At 40.9% G+C, this 15672-nt stretch overlaps 1 protein-coding gene across 4 annotated transcripts in view; it reads right to left on the bottom strand.

Annotated features, from left to right (window-relative positions):
• LOC311066087 (glutathione hydrolase 1 proenzyme-like) overlaps positions 1–15672 on the bottom strand; it is a 71226-nt gene that overhangs the window by 21513 nt on the left and 34041 nt on the right. The gene's annotated exons all lie outside the window — the stretch shown is intronic.

Raw genomic sequence — 15672 nt, 5'->3', positions numbered from 1 at the left:
GGTGGTTAGATGTAAACAGTTGTTAATCGAGCGATCTATTTGACAAACTAGATTCAGGTGTAGGGAAGAAACTAGGCTAGCGATTGGCATGTATGTTGAGCGGGAGTGCTTTATATGTTCGATGTTGCCAGCAGTATAGGACAGCAGATTCAGGGGAGAAGACAGCACCCAGTGAATGCACCCGGCTGGCGATCTGACGAGCACATTGGCACGAAGCTGATGAGGATCCAAAACGAAACCGGCATTTTGACGGAACTGGATTTCGCGATCTTCCCAGCTGTCGCTGTGGTGGAAACTCGGCCCCGTTGCCATCAAGTTAAGTGCCGTAAATGCCTACTTGCTAGTTCAATGATTATTGATCTGATTATTGACCTTTATGATCTGTACGTCATTTTGAGCTCCTCTCATATCTTGGTTTCTCTGCCTCATTCCCTCAGTCAGTAAAGATAAAAGCTTTCTAAGGTGTTCCCTCCTGCTCTCTGCTCTCTGGTTACAACAACTAACCAACCCAACTTCAGGGAGACGTTTGCCTGGATACTGCTTGTTTTCCTTGGTCACAGTGAGTTTACTGTTTGAAGTGTCCTTTTTCTTGAAGTGTTCACATTGGGAAATCTCTAGCTGTTTGAAGTGTGCACACGAGTGCTTGGACTGTAATGTATTGTTTGGTCTGCACTTAGGCCACTACAGTTCCAGATAATAAGTCACCTGTGATCTGGGTGGGTTATGTTGGTAACTTGAGCTGGGTGAGATTTCATTTGAAAGATGGCGCCGCTGTGTGTGGCTCGCCGCTTACTTTTGCTGGGATTATTGTTGATTTGCCTGTTTCTACTCTTTGTCACTCGAAATGTGTCACCGCTGCTGGTGTATGACCGCCTGACTTTAAGTATATGTAACTCTGTGGAGAAAGTGCCGATCTACGGCTCTGTCGGTCAGTCAGGTATTTCATTGCGTCCATACCTGCCTATCTATGGCGTCAACCCTGCCTGCCACTCCGCAGAAATCGCCGCAGGAAATGCGGTAGGAGAGGCAGAATACGTGTCAGGCTCAGAGCGTACCTGACATCATCCTCCACCTGCGATCGGGGTCATCCGTGTGTTGGGTTGTCAGCTGGGTTCATCGGCTGCAATCTGTGTTCTCTGGCATGCAGTTACCGGTGGCTCCGGTCGATTGTACCGGGCTCCGAGTGCCCATCTCCCAGCTACTGGAACAGGGCACGCTCCAAGCGAGGCTGCATGCTTGGGAATCTCTGCCCGCTCAGTCGTGCTTCCCAATGGACTTAAAGGCGCTCAGTTCATATGTTGCTGATCAACACTAGGTCACTTACAAATAAGACTTTTATATTGAATGACTTTTTTGTGACAAATGCTCTGGACTTTTTGTTGTTGACGGAAACATGGCTGAAACCAGGTGATGACAGCGCCTTCTCGGAGCTCCTCCCCCCGGCTGTTCTTTCTACAACTCCCCACGAGTGTCAGGTCAAGGCGGTGGGATGGCCACGCTCTTCAAAGATGAGTACAGATGCAGGTTATTACCTGCACTTGTTTATAATAGTTTTGAACTTCAGCTGTTTGTGGCTGATCTAGATTCTCCTGTATTGTGTGCAGTTATTTATCGCCCACCAAAGCTAAACAAACATTTTATGCACGAGTTCTCTGAGTTTTTAGCTGATGTTGTTCCTAAATATGACAAGCTTTCGGTTTGTGGGGACATCAATATCCATGTGTGTTGTCCCTCAAACCCATTTGCTCATGATTTTAAAACTCTTTTAAATTCTTTTGGCCCAAATCAATGTGTGGAAGGGCCGACACATCATCTTGGCCACACTTTGGATCTCATTATCTCACATGGGCTCTCAGTTTCACTTGGAGAAATAACAGAATCTGGTATCTCAGATCACTTCCCCATTAGATTTGAGATCAGTATTCCACCACCCGCTAGTACACCTGTCTCCTCAGCCTCTAGGCGCTGCTGCATCACACCCTCTTTAGGTGTAGAGTTTGTTTCTGCATTTATGGGCTCACAGTTTTATGCAATGAATGGTCTGGTCTCTCCTTCATCCCCAGATAATATTCGCTCTGTGTTTCATTCCACAAGGACTGAAATCCTAGACTCTATTGCCCCTTTTCGGACTAAATCTATTAAACCTAAGGTGGATCCTTGGCTAAATGACACCACAAGGGCCCTTAGGCAACACTGTAGGCAAGCCGAACGAAGGTGGAAGAAGGACAAATTATTTTCATCACTGGGTTTATTAACCCTCTGAGGTCGGCAATCACGCCGGCGTGATCTGCTCGCTTTTTTCCTTATCAGTTGAATTGAGACCTGAAATACTCTTTTGACTTTGATTTTACAAACAAGTTTCATACATCAATCGATTCTGTTAAATGTGTATTATTTTTGTGTATACTCACAATAAAAACAAAGTGTTGTGCTTTTTGCCAAATAAAGAAAAATTAACACGAAGCGAGTTCTGCCTTCTCTCTGGCAGTGTAGTCCATTCTGAAACGCGTCCGAAAATGAACAATAACTCAGCGAATACTCAGTCAAACAGACATACAGACTAGAGCCCGACCGATATATCGGCGGGCCGATATTATCGGCCGATATTAGGCATTTTCCTAACTATCGGTATCGGCATTTATAATGGCCGATAAGTTAATATTTAAAAAAAATGCAGCGTGCAGTGATTTATAAGGATGGCGCTGCCAATAAAGCACCTAAAAGCTGTCACAAAGAACAGGAAAAAGTGGCAAAAAAATAACGGCCGCGTCCATGTAGACACAGTGTTAAAGCTCATTCTGCTACGTTACAACATCAAGCAATATTCCAATAATTTATGTAATTATAACACTTTATATAGGGCCATTTTGCATTAAGAGTAGCCAGATGGACACGCCAGACGCGACACGTTCAGAATTAATACACTTTTAGTAAACTACAGAACAGCGCGAGCGGGAAGCGGCGCACCTCACAGGCAGAGAATGCGTCCGAGAATGGACACTGCATTAGTGATATAAAACGCACACACACAGGTCTGTTAAATTAAGCAATACTTTTAAGGTAGTCTAATATTTTTCTGACTAACAAAATTACTGACACAGTAAAGGGTAGATTTAAATAAAGAAAAACGAAATTTAAATAAAGAAAACGAAATTTAAATAAAGAAAAACGAAATTTAAATAAAGAAAACGAAATTTAAATAAAGAAAAACGAAATTTAAATAAAGAAAAACTAAATTTAAATAAAGAAATAAAACTAAATTTAAATAAAGAAATACGAAATTTAAATAAAGAAAAACGAAATTAAGTTAAATTAAAAAACGAGATTAATTTAGATTGATAATAACGGGTAAAAAGGCTAATACATTTTGTTTCTATTATTCCATTTTCCACAATGTCAAAGCAACACAGCTTAACCCAAAACACAAGCTCAGACATGCACTTCGTCCATACAAACTCCGCTGTTCTGCGCTCTAGCCAGAGAACACTCCCGTTGCTGGAACACTTGCGCGTCAGTTCTATTTCTAGCTTGCATGCGTTTTCCGCGTGGCTCGAGCCGCGCCTGAGAGACGCGTCTCACGCAGGCAGTGTGCAAACTCCAACCTGTTAACATGGGAGCCGAAATAAAAACGGCCATGCCACGCAGTCAGTGTGTCGCCGGCCTTATTCAAGCGCGAATGAGAACCGTTTCGCGGGGGATCCCAGATGTGAAAAAAAAAAAAAACGAATGTCAAATTTTCAAATCGAATACCAACCCACCGAACGAATATTCTAATATTCGGGTCCAGCCTAGTTTCACGTTTAGTACATTTTGCTTACTACTTATTTAAAATAGTATAAAACTACTGTACATATGTAATTATAAACGTTTTCATTATGATATTATTAATTTTACTTTACTAAAAAGATCTGAGTTCTTCCTCCACTGGTAGATATTAGAGAAATTAAGATTAAAAATAGAAGATAAGGTTTTGTCAGTGACACTTTTGATATATTTATTGATACAAGTTATGTTTTAAATAACGTGACTAAATTAAAAGACAAAGTCCTTAGTGAAGATTATGCAACAGTATTTAGAATATAATATAATATAAAATGCAATGCAAACTAGCTTGGTTACAGCTCAAATTCTCATTCTATCATTCACCCTGCCTCCATTACATATCTTTGTCACACAAGTGTTTGATCACCACATTTGAGTGATCATTGCAAAACGTTTATATATTTATTCTGTTTATACTGTGTATTCTATACAGTACCCATCAAAAGTTTGTACACACCAATTGGAAAGTGTGTCCAAACTTACTGTACTATAATACACATAAATAATATTGCTACTGTATTATAATATACACATAAATAATATCGGCCGATATATCGGTATCTGGCTTTTTTTTTATCGGTATCGGCATCGGCGCCCAAAAATCCATATCGGTCGGGCTCTAATACAGACACACAGGCATGAAGCTTGAATTCTCTTCTTTTAAATGAAGTAATTTATATAAAAAACAAATATTCTCAGTTCATGTAATCTGTAAGAAAAGAGCGAGATGTCAGTCGTTCTCATCTCATCTAATTACTTGTAATGTGACTCCGCCCACGGAGAGCGCGCGCTATTCAAACGCAAATGTCTGAGGCAATCCACGCAAACTGTGAACGCCCCCATATCAGCTCGAGAAAACACAAGTTTAATCAGATCATTATAGCCCACTTGATTACACCGTCTCGCAGCGCTGTGAGGAATAATAATAATGGAAAATGTACCTCAGAAGTGCGGGTATTTCGAGGAGCAAGGATCCGACTGAGCTAAGGAATACTGTAGTAAGTTTTTTTCCCTTCTCAAGTGATTCGCGTTTCTGTGTGAATGAATGAACGGCAGAGATGCGCGCTGTTTACCACAGCTTGCACACTCGCGTTTCTGTGTGAATGAATGATGATGTTTTAGCAAACTGTATTGCTATACTGAGATGAGTAAAAATCGATTGAAATATGTTGAAATAAAATGTAGGCTATTTGTATAAGCAATGTATTAAACTGCAAATTAACATTTATATGCCCTAATATTTTATAAAAACAACGTTACAGTCAGGCAAAATATGAAAGACAACATTTTGTTGACTAGATTTGGGTACAGTTTTTACTGTAGAATATACTGCCACATCAAATAAGCTTTTGTTTAGCAATTTCTGCTCATATGTTATATATATGTACTGCCCCCTTGTGGGAAGAGTTATTTGTGTTTTGAGTTTCTTGCGTTTTGTCCACGCAGAGCTTCCGTAGTTCAGTGATTCTCCTAACAGTCCCACAGCAAGTCGAACTCCAGAGTGTTAAAGTCTGTAAATTATTATTTTGGTCCCTAAAAAAGATCTGTCTGTAAGTATTTATTTGATAGTGATCTTAGCTTCCTTTAGATACCAAATTTAGTAATTGTAACATGTTTTCAATTCGTAATTTGTAAGGAAATATGTGGCGCTAGTATTGTTAGCTTCCCTATGGCATTTTCCATGTATATTGGCATTGTGCTAGTCGCTCGCTAATGCGATCGTTTTTTTTAGGTTTTTAGTTAATTCTAAGCTACTTATTTTATATTTGCATTGTATATTCACCCTATTGAGATTGTAATATGCATTTTCTTTGTTTCTGTATGTTACAGTTTTACAGTCTTTCCAGTAAAACACACCAACAAAGCAAGATGCTTCCTGGTTCTTTATTGGAGATTGTTAGCTATCTGTAAAGCTAGTTCACACACATTAGTAAAGGCAGAATAGTAAAAAGACAGATGGAAGGCCAGCCAAAAGTCGATACAGAAGACAACACTGCTGTCCCGGACCACCAAAGTACAGTCAGCAACGTTGGTGACCTGTGGGAAACGAGATCGAACTGTTCTAACATCTCACGTGCCAGTCAGCGGTCACGGGCCAGTCAAAGGTCCAACGCAAGCGTTTTGGCAGCAAAAGCACGTGCTAAAGCAGCTGCCGCTCAAGCACAGGCATCATACGCTGAAAGAGAAGCAGAGGTGATAAAACAACAAGCCCACATCGAAGCTTAAGCTACAAAAAAGAAAGCAGAGCTCAGCGCTGACCTCCTTAAACTGCGTCTACAGAGTGCAGCTGCAGCCACCAACGCCGAAGCAGAGGTCCTGGAGGCAGCAGCTGAGGATGAAGGTGGAGATACCTGGTTTCCAAAAAACAGCGACAACGTCGCCAAGCCCATACCAGTTCCACCTCCGCCTGCCAGTACCCGCTGTACCACACTAGTGCTTCCAGCAGCTCAGCGAGTAAAGTACAGTGGTGATTTTGTGCCAAATAAAATCAAAGAGCACAGAATACAAAACAGTGAGATTAGTGAATATGGGTTTCAAGAGCTACCGATGGAGCATTCCTCACAGTATGGCATCACCAGTGGAGCAGATCATTCTTATGCCCAAAGCTCGTTCAAAAATGCCTTTTTCCCATCTCACTCGCAGTATCCAACCCCAGTTACTACTGACCACAGATTTCAGCCACGCTCTAGCCATCAGTCTCTCCCTTTCCAGCCCAGGCTATCGTCTCCACGCCCTGCTGTCAGTGCAAACAAGTCCAATCCCCCAGCCACATCAGACTTAGCCAAATATTTGGTGCGCAGAGAGTTGGTTAGCTCAGGGCTCCTGACGTTTGATGATAAGCCTGAAAATTACTGGGCTTGGAAGGCATCTTTTTTGAACGCTATAGAAGGACTCTATTTATCCCCAAGAGAGGAGTTGGATCTCCTCTGCAAGTGGTTAGGCCCCAAATCATCAGAGCAAGCAAAACGATTAAGGGCTGTACACGCCTATGATGCCACAGCTGGTGTCAAAATGGTGTGGCAAAGACTGGAGGATAGCTATGGGTCCCCAGAAGCGATAGAGAATGCTCTCCTGAAAAGGTTGGAAGATTTTCCCAAAATCGCAAACAGAGAAAACCACAAGTTGAGGGAGCTAGGTGATCTCATCTCAGAGCTCGATGCTGCCCGTGTAGATGGTCTCCTACCTGGCCTGAGTTACCTAGATACGTCCCGGGGCATCACTCCTATTGTTCAAAAACTCCCATTCCACCTCCAAGAGAAATGGATTACTTCAGCATCCTACTACAAAGAGCAACACCATGCTTCATACCCGCCATTCCCTGTTTTCGTGAAGTTTGTGTGCGACAAAGCTAAAACTCTCAATGACCCAAGCTTTGCCCCCTTGCTCTCTACTGGTTGCCCAAGTGTTTATAGGCCTGAAAGACTGAACAAGCCCAACTTCAAAACTGCAGTATCTGTTTTCGAAAAACTGAAATAACTGCTCCAAAAGGCTATCGTGACTCCTCTGACCAAAAGATGGTTGATCCAGATAAGCTGTGCCCGCTCCACAACAAACCACACTCCCTCCGCAAGTGTCGTGGTTTCAGAGCAAAGACCTTGGATGAGAGAAAAGCCATTCTGAAGGAAAAGAACATTTGTTACAAGTGCTGTTCCTCCGTCGACCACATGGCAAAAGACTGCGACACAAGTGTACATTGCAATGAGTGTAAAAGCGACCACCACACCACCGCGCTGCACCCTGGACCAGCACCCTGGAAAACGGAAGCTCCAGGCTCTGCAGCCCCAGATGGGCATGGCGGGGAGCAACGAGAAAGTTATATCCAAGCCATTGTGTCCAAATGTACAGAGATCTGTGGCAAAGGTACCAGCTCACGCTCATGCTCCAAAATCTGTCTAGTAAACATTTATCCTGCTGGACACAAAGAAAAGGCAGTGAAAGCCTATGCTGTGTTAGATGAGCAAAGCAATAGGTCTTTAGCTAAGACGGAATTCTTTGAGATCTTTAACGTTAACACAGGCACCAAAGTTTACACTTTGAAAACCTGCTCAGGTGTAAGTGAGACAAGGGCACGCCAAGCTGACGGTTTCATAGTAGAGTCTCTCGACGGCAACACTAGCGTCCAGCTTCCCACATTAATCGAGTGCAACATGCTCCCAGATGATCGATCTGAGATCCCGACGCCGGAGGTCGCAATACACCACACTCACCTCAAGCATTTGGCAGCCAAGATTCCAGATTTGGACCCTAATGCTTCAATACTGGTCCTCCTCGGTCGGGACATACCAAGAGTGCACAAGGTCAGAGAACACTACAACGGCCCCCACGATGCTCCGTACGCCCAGCGCCTCGACCTTGGCTGGGTCATAATAGGTGAGGTCTGCCTTGGGGGTGCTCACGTGCCAGGCAAAATCAGTGTTTACCGCACAACAGTGTTGAACAACGGACGCACATCTCTTTTGGACTCTTGCCCCAACTCATTCCTTGTCAAAGAAAAGGTCCTGAGCACTGTCTCCCCATTTAACTCTTTGAGCATGACCAGCTTGATTGACATAGATGAAAACGACTGTCTCGCCAACAAATTGAAAAACAAACATCTACATACACAATGCTTACATATTATGGTAGCCCTGTTTGTGCTATATAGAGTGAATTTACACCTTTGCCATTATCATGTTTATAAATAACTGAAAAAAGCACAAATGTCAGGGCATGTCAAAACATCCCAAGGGCCCCAAAAACACCCGCATACCAGAAGGCTGTAAAGGCGGCGAAGATGCAATATCTTTCTTTGGTCATAACTAGCAGTTGCCATGAACCTAGAGTTTTATTTAATACCATTAACTCTGTGTTGAATACATGCACCTCTGATCCGACAGAGGTTTCAATTAGTATATGTGAGAAATTTCTCGGTTATTATACTGACAAAGTAGCATCTGTCAGGCAAAACTGCAGTGCTAATTTTAACGTGTTTGTACCTGCTGCTCCTGTGCTTTCCTGCTGTTTTTGAGGATTTTAAGCCTGTTTCACTTACGCTGCTTTCTGAGGTATTGCAACACATGAAACCCACCTACTGTCCTTTGGACATTGTCCCAGCCAGGATAGTGAAAGAAGTTTTTAATAGCACCATTGGCTCGAGTTTACTACCCTTTAATTAATTTGTGTCTTAGTCTAGGTTGTGTCCCAGCTGCATTTAAACATGCTGTGGTCAGGCACCTACTTAAGAAGCCAAATCTTGACCCTTCAGTGTTATCTAATTTTAGACCAGTTTCTCATCTGCCTTTTCTGTCAAAGGTTTTGGAAAAAGTTGTTTTTATAAAGTTACAAGCCTTTATGCAGAAAAATTCTGTGCTTGAAAAATTTCAACCTGGTTTTAGATCACGTCACAGTACTGAGTCTGCACTGCTAAGAGTACATAATGATATTGCCGATATTGACACTTCAATGGTTTAGCTCCTATTTAGCAAATAGGAGCTTCTCTGTTATGATTGGTGAATGCTCCTCGTCAGCTGCTCCTCTTTCTTGTGGGGTACCCCAGGGTTCAATTCTTGGCCCAATCTTGTTTTCTTTATATATGTTGCCATTAGGGAGTATGATAGGAAAGCACAATCTATCCTTTCACTGTTATGCTGATGATTTGCAGATTTATTTGCCTTTAAAACCGAATGATAATGTCGCACTAGACTCCTTACTTAGTTGTATTGATGATATTAAGATTTAGTTGTCACAAAATTTTCTTAGTTTAAACAAAGAAAAAACTGAGTGTATCATTTTCGGTAACCCAAACGGTTCAGCGGTGAGTTTGGGGGCTCTGGCTCCATAACTTAAGCCTGCTGTCAGAAATTTGGGGGTTACTTTCGATTGTGACATGGAATTTGACAAGCAAATCAGCAATATTGAAAAAAAGGAGTTTTTTCCAGCTTCGTCTTCTAGCTAAAGTTAAGCCTTTTCTTAACAGGCATGATCTAGAAAAGGTGATTCATGCTTTTATTAGTTCGAGGTTGGATTATTGTAATGCTCTTGATGTTGGTTTAAATCAAAGCTCTATTTCACGACTTCAACTTGTGGAAAATGCTGCCGCTCGGTTTTTAACAAATACATCTAGGCGTGCACACATTACTTCCATCCTCTACTCTTTACACTGACTTCCAGTGCAGTTTAGAATAGATTTTAAGATTTTGTTGTTATTTTTAAGGCCCTAAATGGCCTGGCCCCGGAGTACTTAACTGAGATTTTAACCCTGCGTGAGCACAGCCGGTCGTTACGGTCTTCAAATCAACTGGTTTTATAAGTCCCAAGGTCGAAGTATAAGCGATGGGGTGATCAGGTGTTTGCAGTTGCTGCCCCAAGACTTTGGAACAAGTTACCCCCTGATATTCGTACAACTGCAGAACTCTTTTTAGGTCTAAACTCAAAACCCACCTGTTTAGAATGGCTTTTAATACGTAGTAGTGGTGACACAATTTCCTTTTCCTGTTTTTTTCCCCAACTTTTTCTTTTCTTTTTTGACTTTACTGTTATATGTATTTATTGTATGATATGATGTTTATTTTATTCTATGATGTGAAGCACTTTGGATACCTGACGGTTGTTGTAAAGCGCTATACAAATAAATGTTGATTGATTGATTGATTGATAATCCCGAGTGTTATAAACAGTGGCTGCCTGGACAGCTGGAGAGAACGAGAAACTGCTGCGCTGACGCTAACTAACCTTCCACTGTCCAAGCCCTCTGCTGGAGAGAACGAGAAACTGCTGTGCTGACGCCAATTAGCCTTCCACTGTCCAAGCCCTCTGCTGGAGAGAACGAGAAACTGCTGTGCTGACGCCAACTAGCCTCCCATTGCTTAAGCCCCCTGCAGGAACAAACGGCCTAGTCCTCCTGATAGTAATTCTCAACCTAAGACTCTTTTAATAATTTAATAAAAATAAACGTTTTGAAGCTATCCAATGAGTTCTGACTTCTTTGCGGGGATACGGTTTGCTCCTCAGAGTAGTATAGAAATAAGGGTGGTGGCTAGCGCCCCCTGCTTGTGACAGGTAAAAGGCAGTATTTTTTCAGCACCACACCTGTTGTTTATGAGAGTTGCCAGTGAGCAAGAATCATTCACGGTGCGGTGCACTGTAAAAAATTGTCCTGCAAATTAAAGCTGCCGTCTGCAACATTTTTTTGATCATATTCAGTGAAATTGACACTATAATCCGACAGAACAACATAAATAAGGTGGTTTTAGAAAAAAACCCGAGCTTCTAACTCCACCTGGAGCGTGTTATTTGTTTAGCAAAAATCCACCGCTCCCGGATCATCGGGTCCAATCAGCGCTGGGGGGTGTGAGATCTGGCTGTCAATCACAGGTCGTGCACACGCCACAGATCCCCCCTCCCTCGCGCACTTTACAATATATCACATGCACACGACACGCCTGAAGTTTGCCTGAAGATTGCACGAAGCGTGATGGCGGAGAGAAAATCTACTAACAAGCTTCCAATTCCTCGGTTATTGCTATCTATGGGTAGATTAGCCAGGGCAGCCTACCTCCGAGTCCATGGTGTTGATCGATGCTGAAGAGACGGACGCGTTCACAGAAAATCAGGTACACACGCACAGTGACGCACTGACGAGCACGAACTCGATGGGAGGGTGCTCGCTGGTAGTAGGGGAGGGGCATGAGAGTTGTAAACATTCAAAATTTTGGCTAAGTCGACCCAATCTGCCAGACTTGCCGACTGCAGCTTTAATGGTAAAACACTGTTGCCAGTAATTTACTGTTAATTGTACAGTTCTTTACTGTAATCTACAGTATGTTACAGTAAAAATACCATGCAATAAATTAAAACTCGAGTTGCAGAAATCGACTTCCTTAAACTGCCATTTACATTTATTAACTAATATTTATAAAGCACTAATAATGTGAGAATATTATTACTGTGAACTTATTTCATTTGAGACCAGAAAAAGAGATTTTTATTGAATCAGCAACTACACAAGCATGTAGTCGTGCCAAATGAGCAAGTCGGAGCGCATTTAGGGTTTTCTGTTAGAACGGTATCGTGTAAGTACCAAGTCAATAACTTGACTTACTAAGTCAATAACTAATGATCTTTGCAACGGAAGTGAATCAATCAAAACTAACTTTAGCTGGACAATAACTTTATTCTAGAGCTGCTGTAAAGCCAAATAATCTGTTACTTTAATTTCCTATTATCACTGTAAAGCTGCTTTGAAACAATCTATATTGTTAAAAGTGCTATAGTGTTGCCAGTATATGAATGTTTTTTTTATTTTTTTTTTACTTAGTTTATATATAAAATATATTTCATGGGTGTATATTTTTTATCTTACACTGTAAAACTTTCAACCCCACAGGGAAATCCAGTAGTGCCCACACTATAAAGAGTAAAAGTAACATTGACGCAGTGTTGAAATCAGATAATTATGTGAATATGTAAGTGATTGTTGAGAATAAGTGATGAACACCTGCTGTTAACAAGCAGAATCACTGAAGGGACGAGGAACAACAAGAACAGAACAAAGAGAAGAGACGAGCAGAAACTCAAGAACTACAACTGACTTCCAGCCATTACACATTATTTCACTTATTATGATCCAGTTGTACATTTTATTTCTGTCATATGTGTACTGAATGTCTTGAGAAGTTTAATAGAAAATATTTGGTTTGCTGTTACCATTATGGGGATCAGTGTTTGATTTAGTTAGGCTTTTGACACTTGTCAAAAGAGAGTTTTTTCTCTCTATCACAGATATGTAAACCCATAGTTTAAACTCAGCCACTTTCCAGTTTGTAGAATAATAATATTGCCCATCCTGCTTATTATGACCAAAGAATTGATTTACACACATTTGATAGCACAATTCATTTTAAGCCAATACGCTTATAACACAGGTATGTTATACAATCATCATAAACCACCAGAAAAAACATTATTTTCATATAAATAGATTAGTCAATGTGGAAATTGTTTTTTTCTTCACTGATATTTCTAAGCCTTAACTGGTGCAAAATACAATGTATCAGATCACATCAGGTCATCTGGATTGTATCTGCTTGGTTTACACTCTTTGACCACCGGGTGGTATTTTTTCGCCTTTTTTCACCTTTGTTGCCATTGGCTTTTGGCTTGCTTAGTTGGGGACATTAAATTTAACATTTAATTTAATATTCCACAATAATATTGATCTGCCTGCATTGACTCCATTATATGAGAACTGAACTGAACTGGACGATGACATCACGGTTTTCTCCAGAGCGGCTATATATAAATGAACTAAATTAATAACTTTTTTACAACAAAATGAAACATCACTGAACTTACTTAAGCTGGGCTATGACACTATTTTCTTCTGGAAACAAACTATGTTGCATTATTTTCCTGTTATCTTTGTAAAGCTGCTTTTGAAACAATCTGTATTGTAAAAAGCGCTATATAAATAAATGTGACTTGACTTGACTATTGTGAGCAAATGAACCCTTTTGTGAACCACTTGGCTGAAAAACTTCAATGCTTCATGAGGCTTCATCTCACCACCACTTTGCTATCATATAGCCTCTTCATTCACTGATCTCATTCAGAGTTTAATACTATATCAAAAGTGTTACATCACAACCACTGAGAAACTACTATTTTTGCGCCCTATGCAACTATGTCACCTGTGGACCAGTCCTGAATGAAGTGTTCAGATTGCTATATTAATATGGAGAGTTATTTAGTTATTGGAGAGTGTTGGCCATGCATTTGCACAGAGCGGCTCTCTGACACTGAATCAAGCACGGCGCTACACCGGGGCTAGGGGGCGCTAAAGCCCCGTCAAAAATCTGTGTAGCCCCAGTTAAGCCCACGCAACCAGGGGGCAAAAGACCCGCGCTCTTAGTTCGTACCGGAGTACATCTGACCTCAACACGCAAAAATCCGGTGCAGCATCAAAGTATTTGACGAGCTGCACATGACCACATAGCACGTAGTTGTATGCATCAAGGGATTTGTACGCTCTAATAATTTCTCTTGTATACACATTTGGTGTTTGAATTAGATACTTATATATATCAGGCCATACAATTGCTGGCCACTTCTTGTCATCCACAATCCAAAGATCGTCAGGTATTATTGTATAGGGATCCGGCAAGATCTCACCATTGCTGAGAGTAAGTTTTTTAATATAATCGCCACGGTCAGAGGTACTAAGGCTTCATAATCCATCGTCAAATCTTTGATTTACAGTAAAGTAACGTTATATGTGTGCAGTCATGATATGTTGCAGGTCGTAAAGTAACGTAAACAAGGTTAACTTATATAAAAGCAAATTCGGGCTCTATAGAGGCTATTACATTACTAACTTAGTCTAACATGATAACCCAGCAAACACAGAACGTTGGCACAACGTAGCCAACCTTCTAACAACGTTTTAACAACATGGCCAAAAGGTTGCTATAACTACGTTGTGTGGTGAAGTTGTTACAGCGTTGTCACAATGTTGACATTAAACCATCGTTCAGGGCCATTGCTTAAGGTTGTGCCTAGGGTGTCTTGACAACCACTGGACTACATAATGTACTCGTCACTGCCCTGATGCGGGAAAATCAGACTTTTAAATTCCAACCACCTGTTGTTGGGCTCATTGTGTTCTCATTCATCATCGAGCAAGGATACGTGAGTATTGCGTTTAGCCTACTTCAGCTATCAAACACAACCTACAGCTTTAATTTCTAATGTGATTAATGAAGCATCGCTCGCACTGTTTAGTTTTTCGTTTGATTTTTCCGCTATTTAGTCTCATTCGTTTCTTTGCTCCTCTGGATTTGTGGATGTTTCCCCGGTGACACCTGCTCGGCTACTGTCTGTCATACATACCCGGTTTTGTTCATTAAATGTTCTGATCTGCCTTTGATTTTCATGTTTTATTTATTATACTTAAAATAAATGTGTATTCGTTTATTTCTTTCTTTTTTTCTTTTTTCACAAATGTATGACTTTTGGAAGTGCAATTTGATTATATGCAATTTTAATAAAGTTGAATTAACGAAACCTTCTGTCATTTTTACTCTTTAAAGTGTAGGCTACACTTGCAGGTGTTGATAGCCCCATTAAATAATATAGATAAACAATAAACGATAAAAAGTATATAATTATCTAACAAAATACACCATATAAAAATATTGTCAGAACGTCGTCTCTCAGTTGCTGAATGTCGCGCAACAACGTTGCTACAGCCCTGTCACGTCTTACAATTCTACGTTGTTACAATGTTGCGAGCACGTATACAGCGACGTTGCCATAGCAGAAATGCAACGTGCCAGAGACGTTGCCACAACGTAAATGTGTTTGCTGGGAATTCATACATGCATCACAGTATGTCCGGATTTTGATTCGTAAACAGTTGGACGTTTTACATAATGTAATATTAATATGAAACACAAACAAACAGATCCAACTCTGAAATTGCAGTTTATTATTGAGTCAACAACAAGAAATTACAAACAATGCGAAATTACGTTAATTACAATGTTCTTTTACAGAACTCGGCATAAAAGATAGCTGTTTTTTGCCCAGTTCATTTTTAACAGGTACAGGGTGTTTGTTTTTCTTGCTGTGGCGTTGTATATTATTTTTGACGTTGTGATCCGAATCATTAGACACCAGTGATGAGCGGGTCAATGTATAAACAACCCGCACCCGACCGACGTTTTCAACTAACCCGCCCGCAACTCGGACCGCAAAAAAAGAAAAAGAAAATATTGTACCTATATTGTAGTGACTGAATGACGTGACACAACTTCCAAGCATGCAGTTGTGAGTACTGAAAATAACTGAACTGTGTGTGAACATAAACTTATT

Source organism: Abramis brama, assembly GCF_963993115.1.
Source record: "Abramis brama genome assembly, chromosome: 16".
In the NCBI taxonomy this organism is placed as follows: Eukaryota; Metazoa; Chordata; class Actinopteri; order Cypriniformes; family Leuciscidae; genus Abramis; species Abramis brama.
This window is presented reverse-complemented; position numbering and strand designations above follow the sequence as displayed.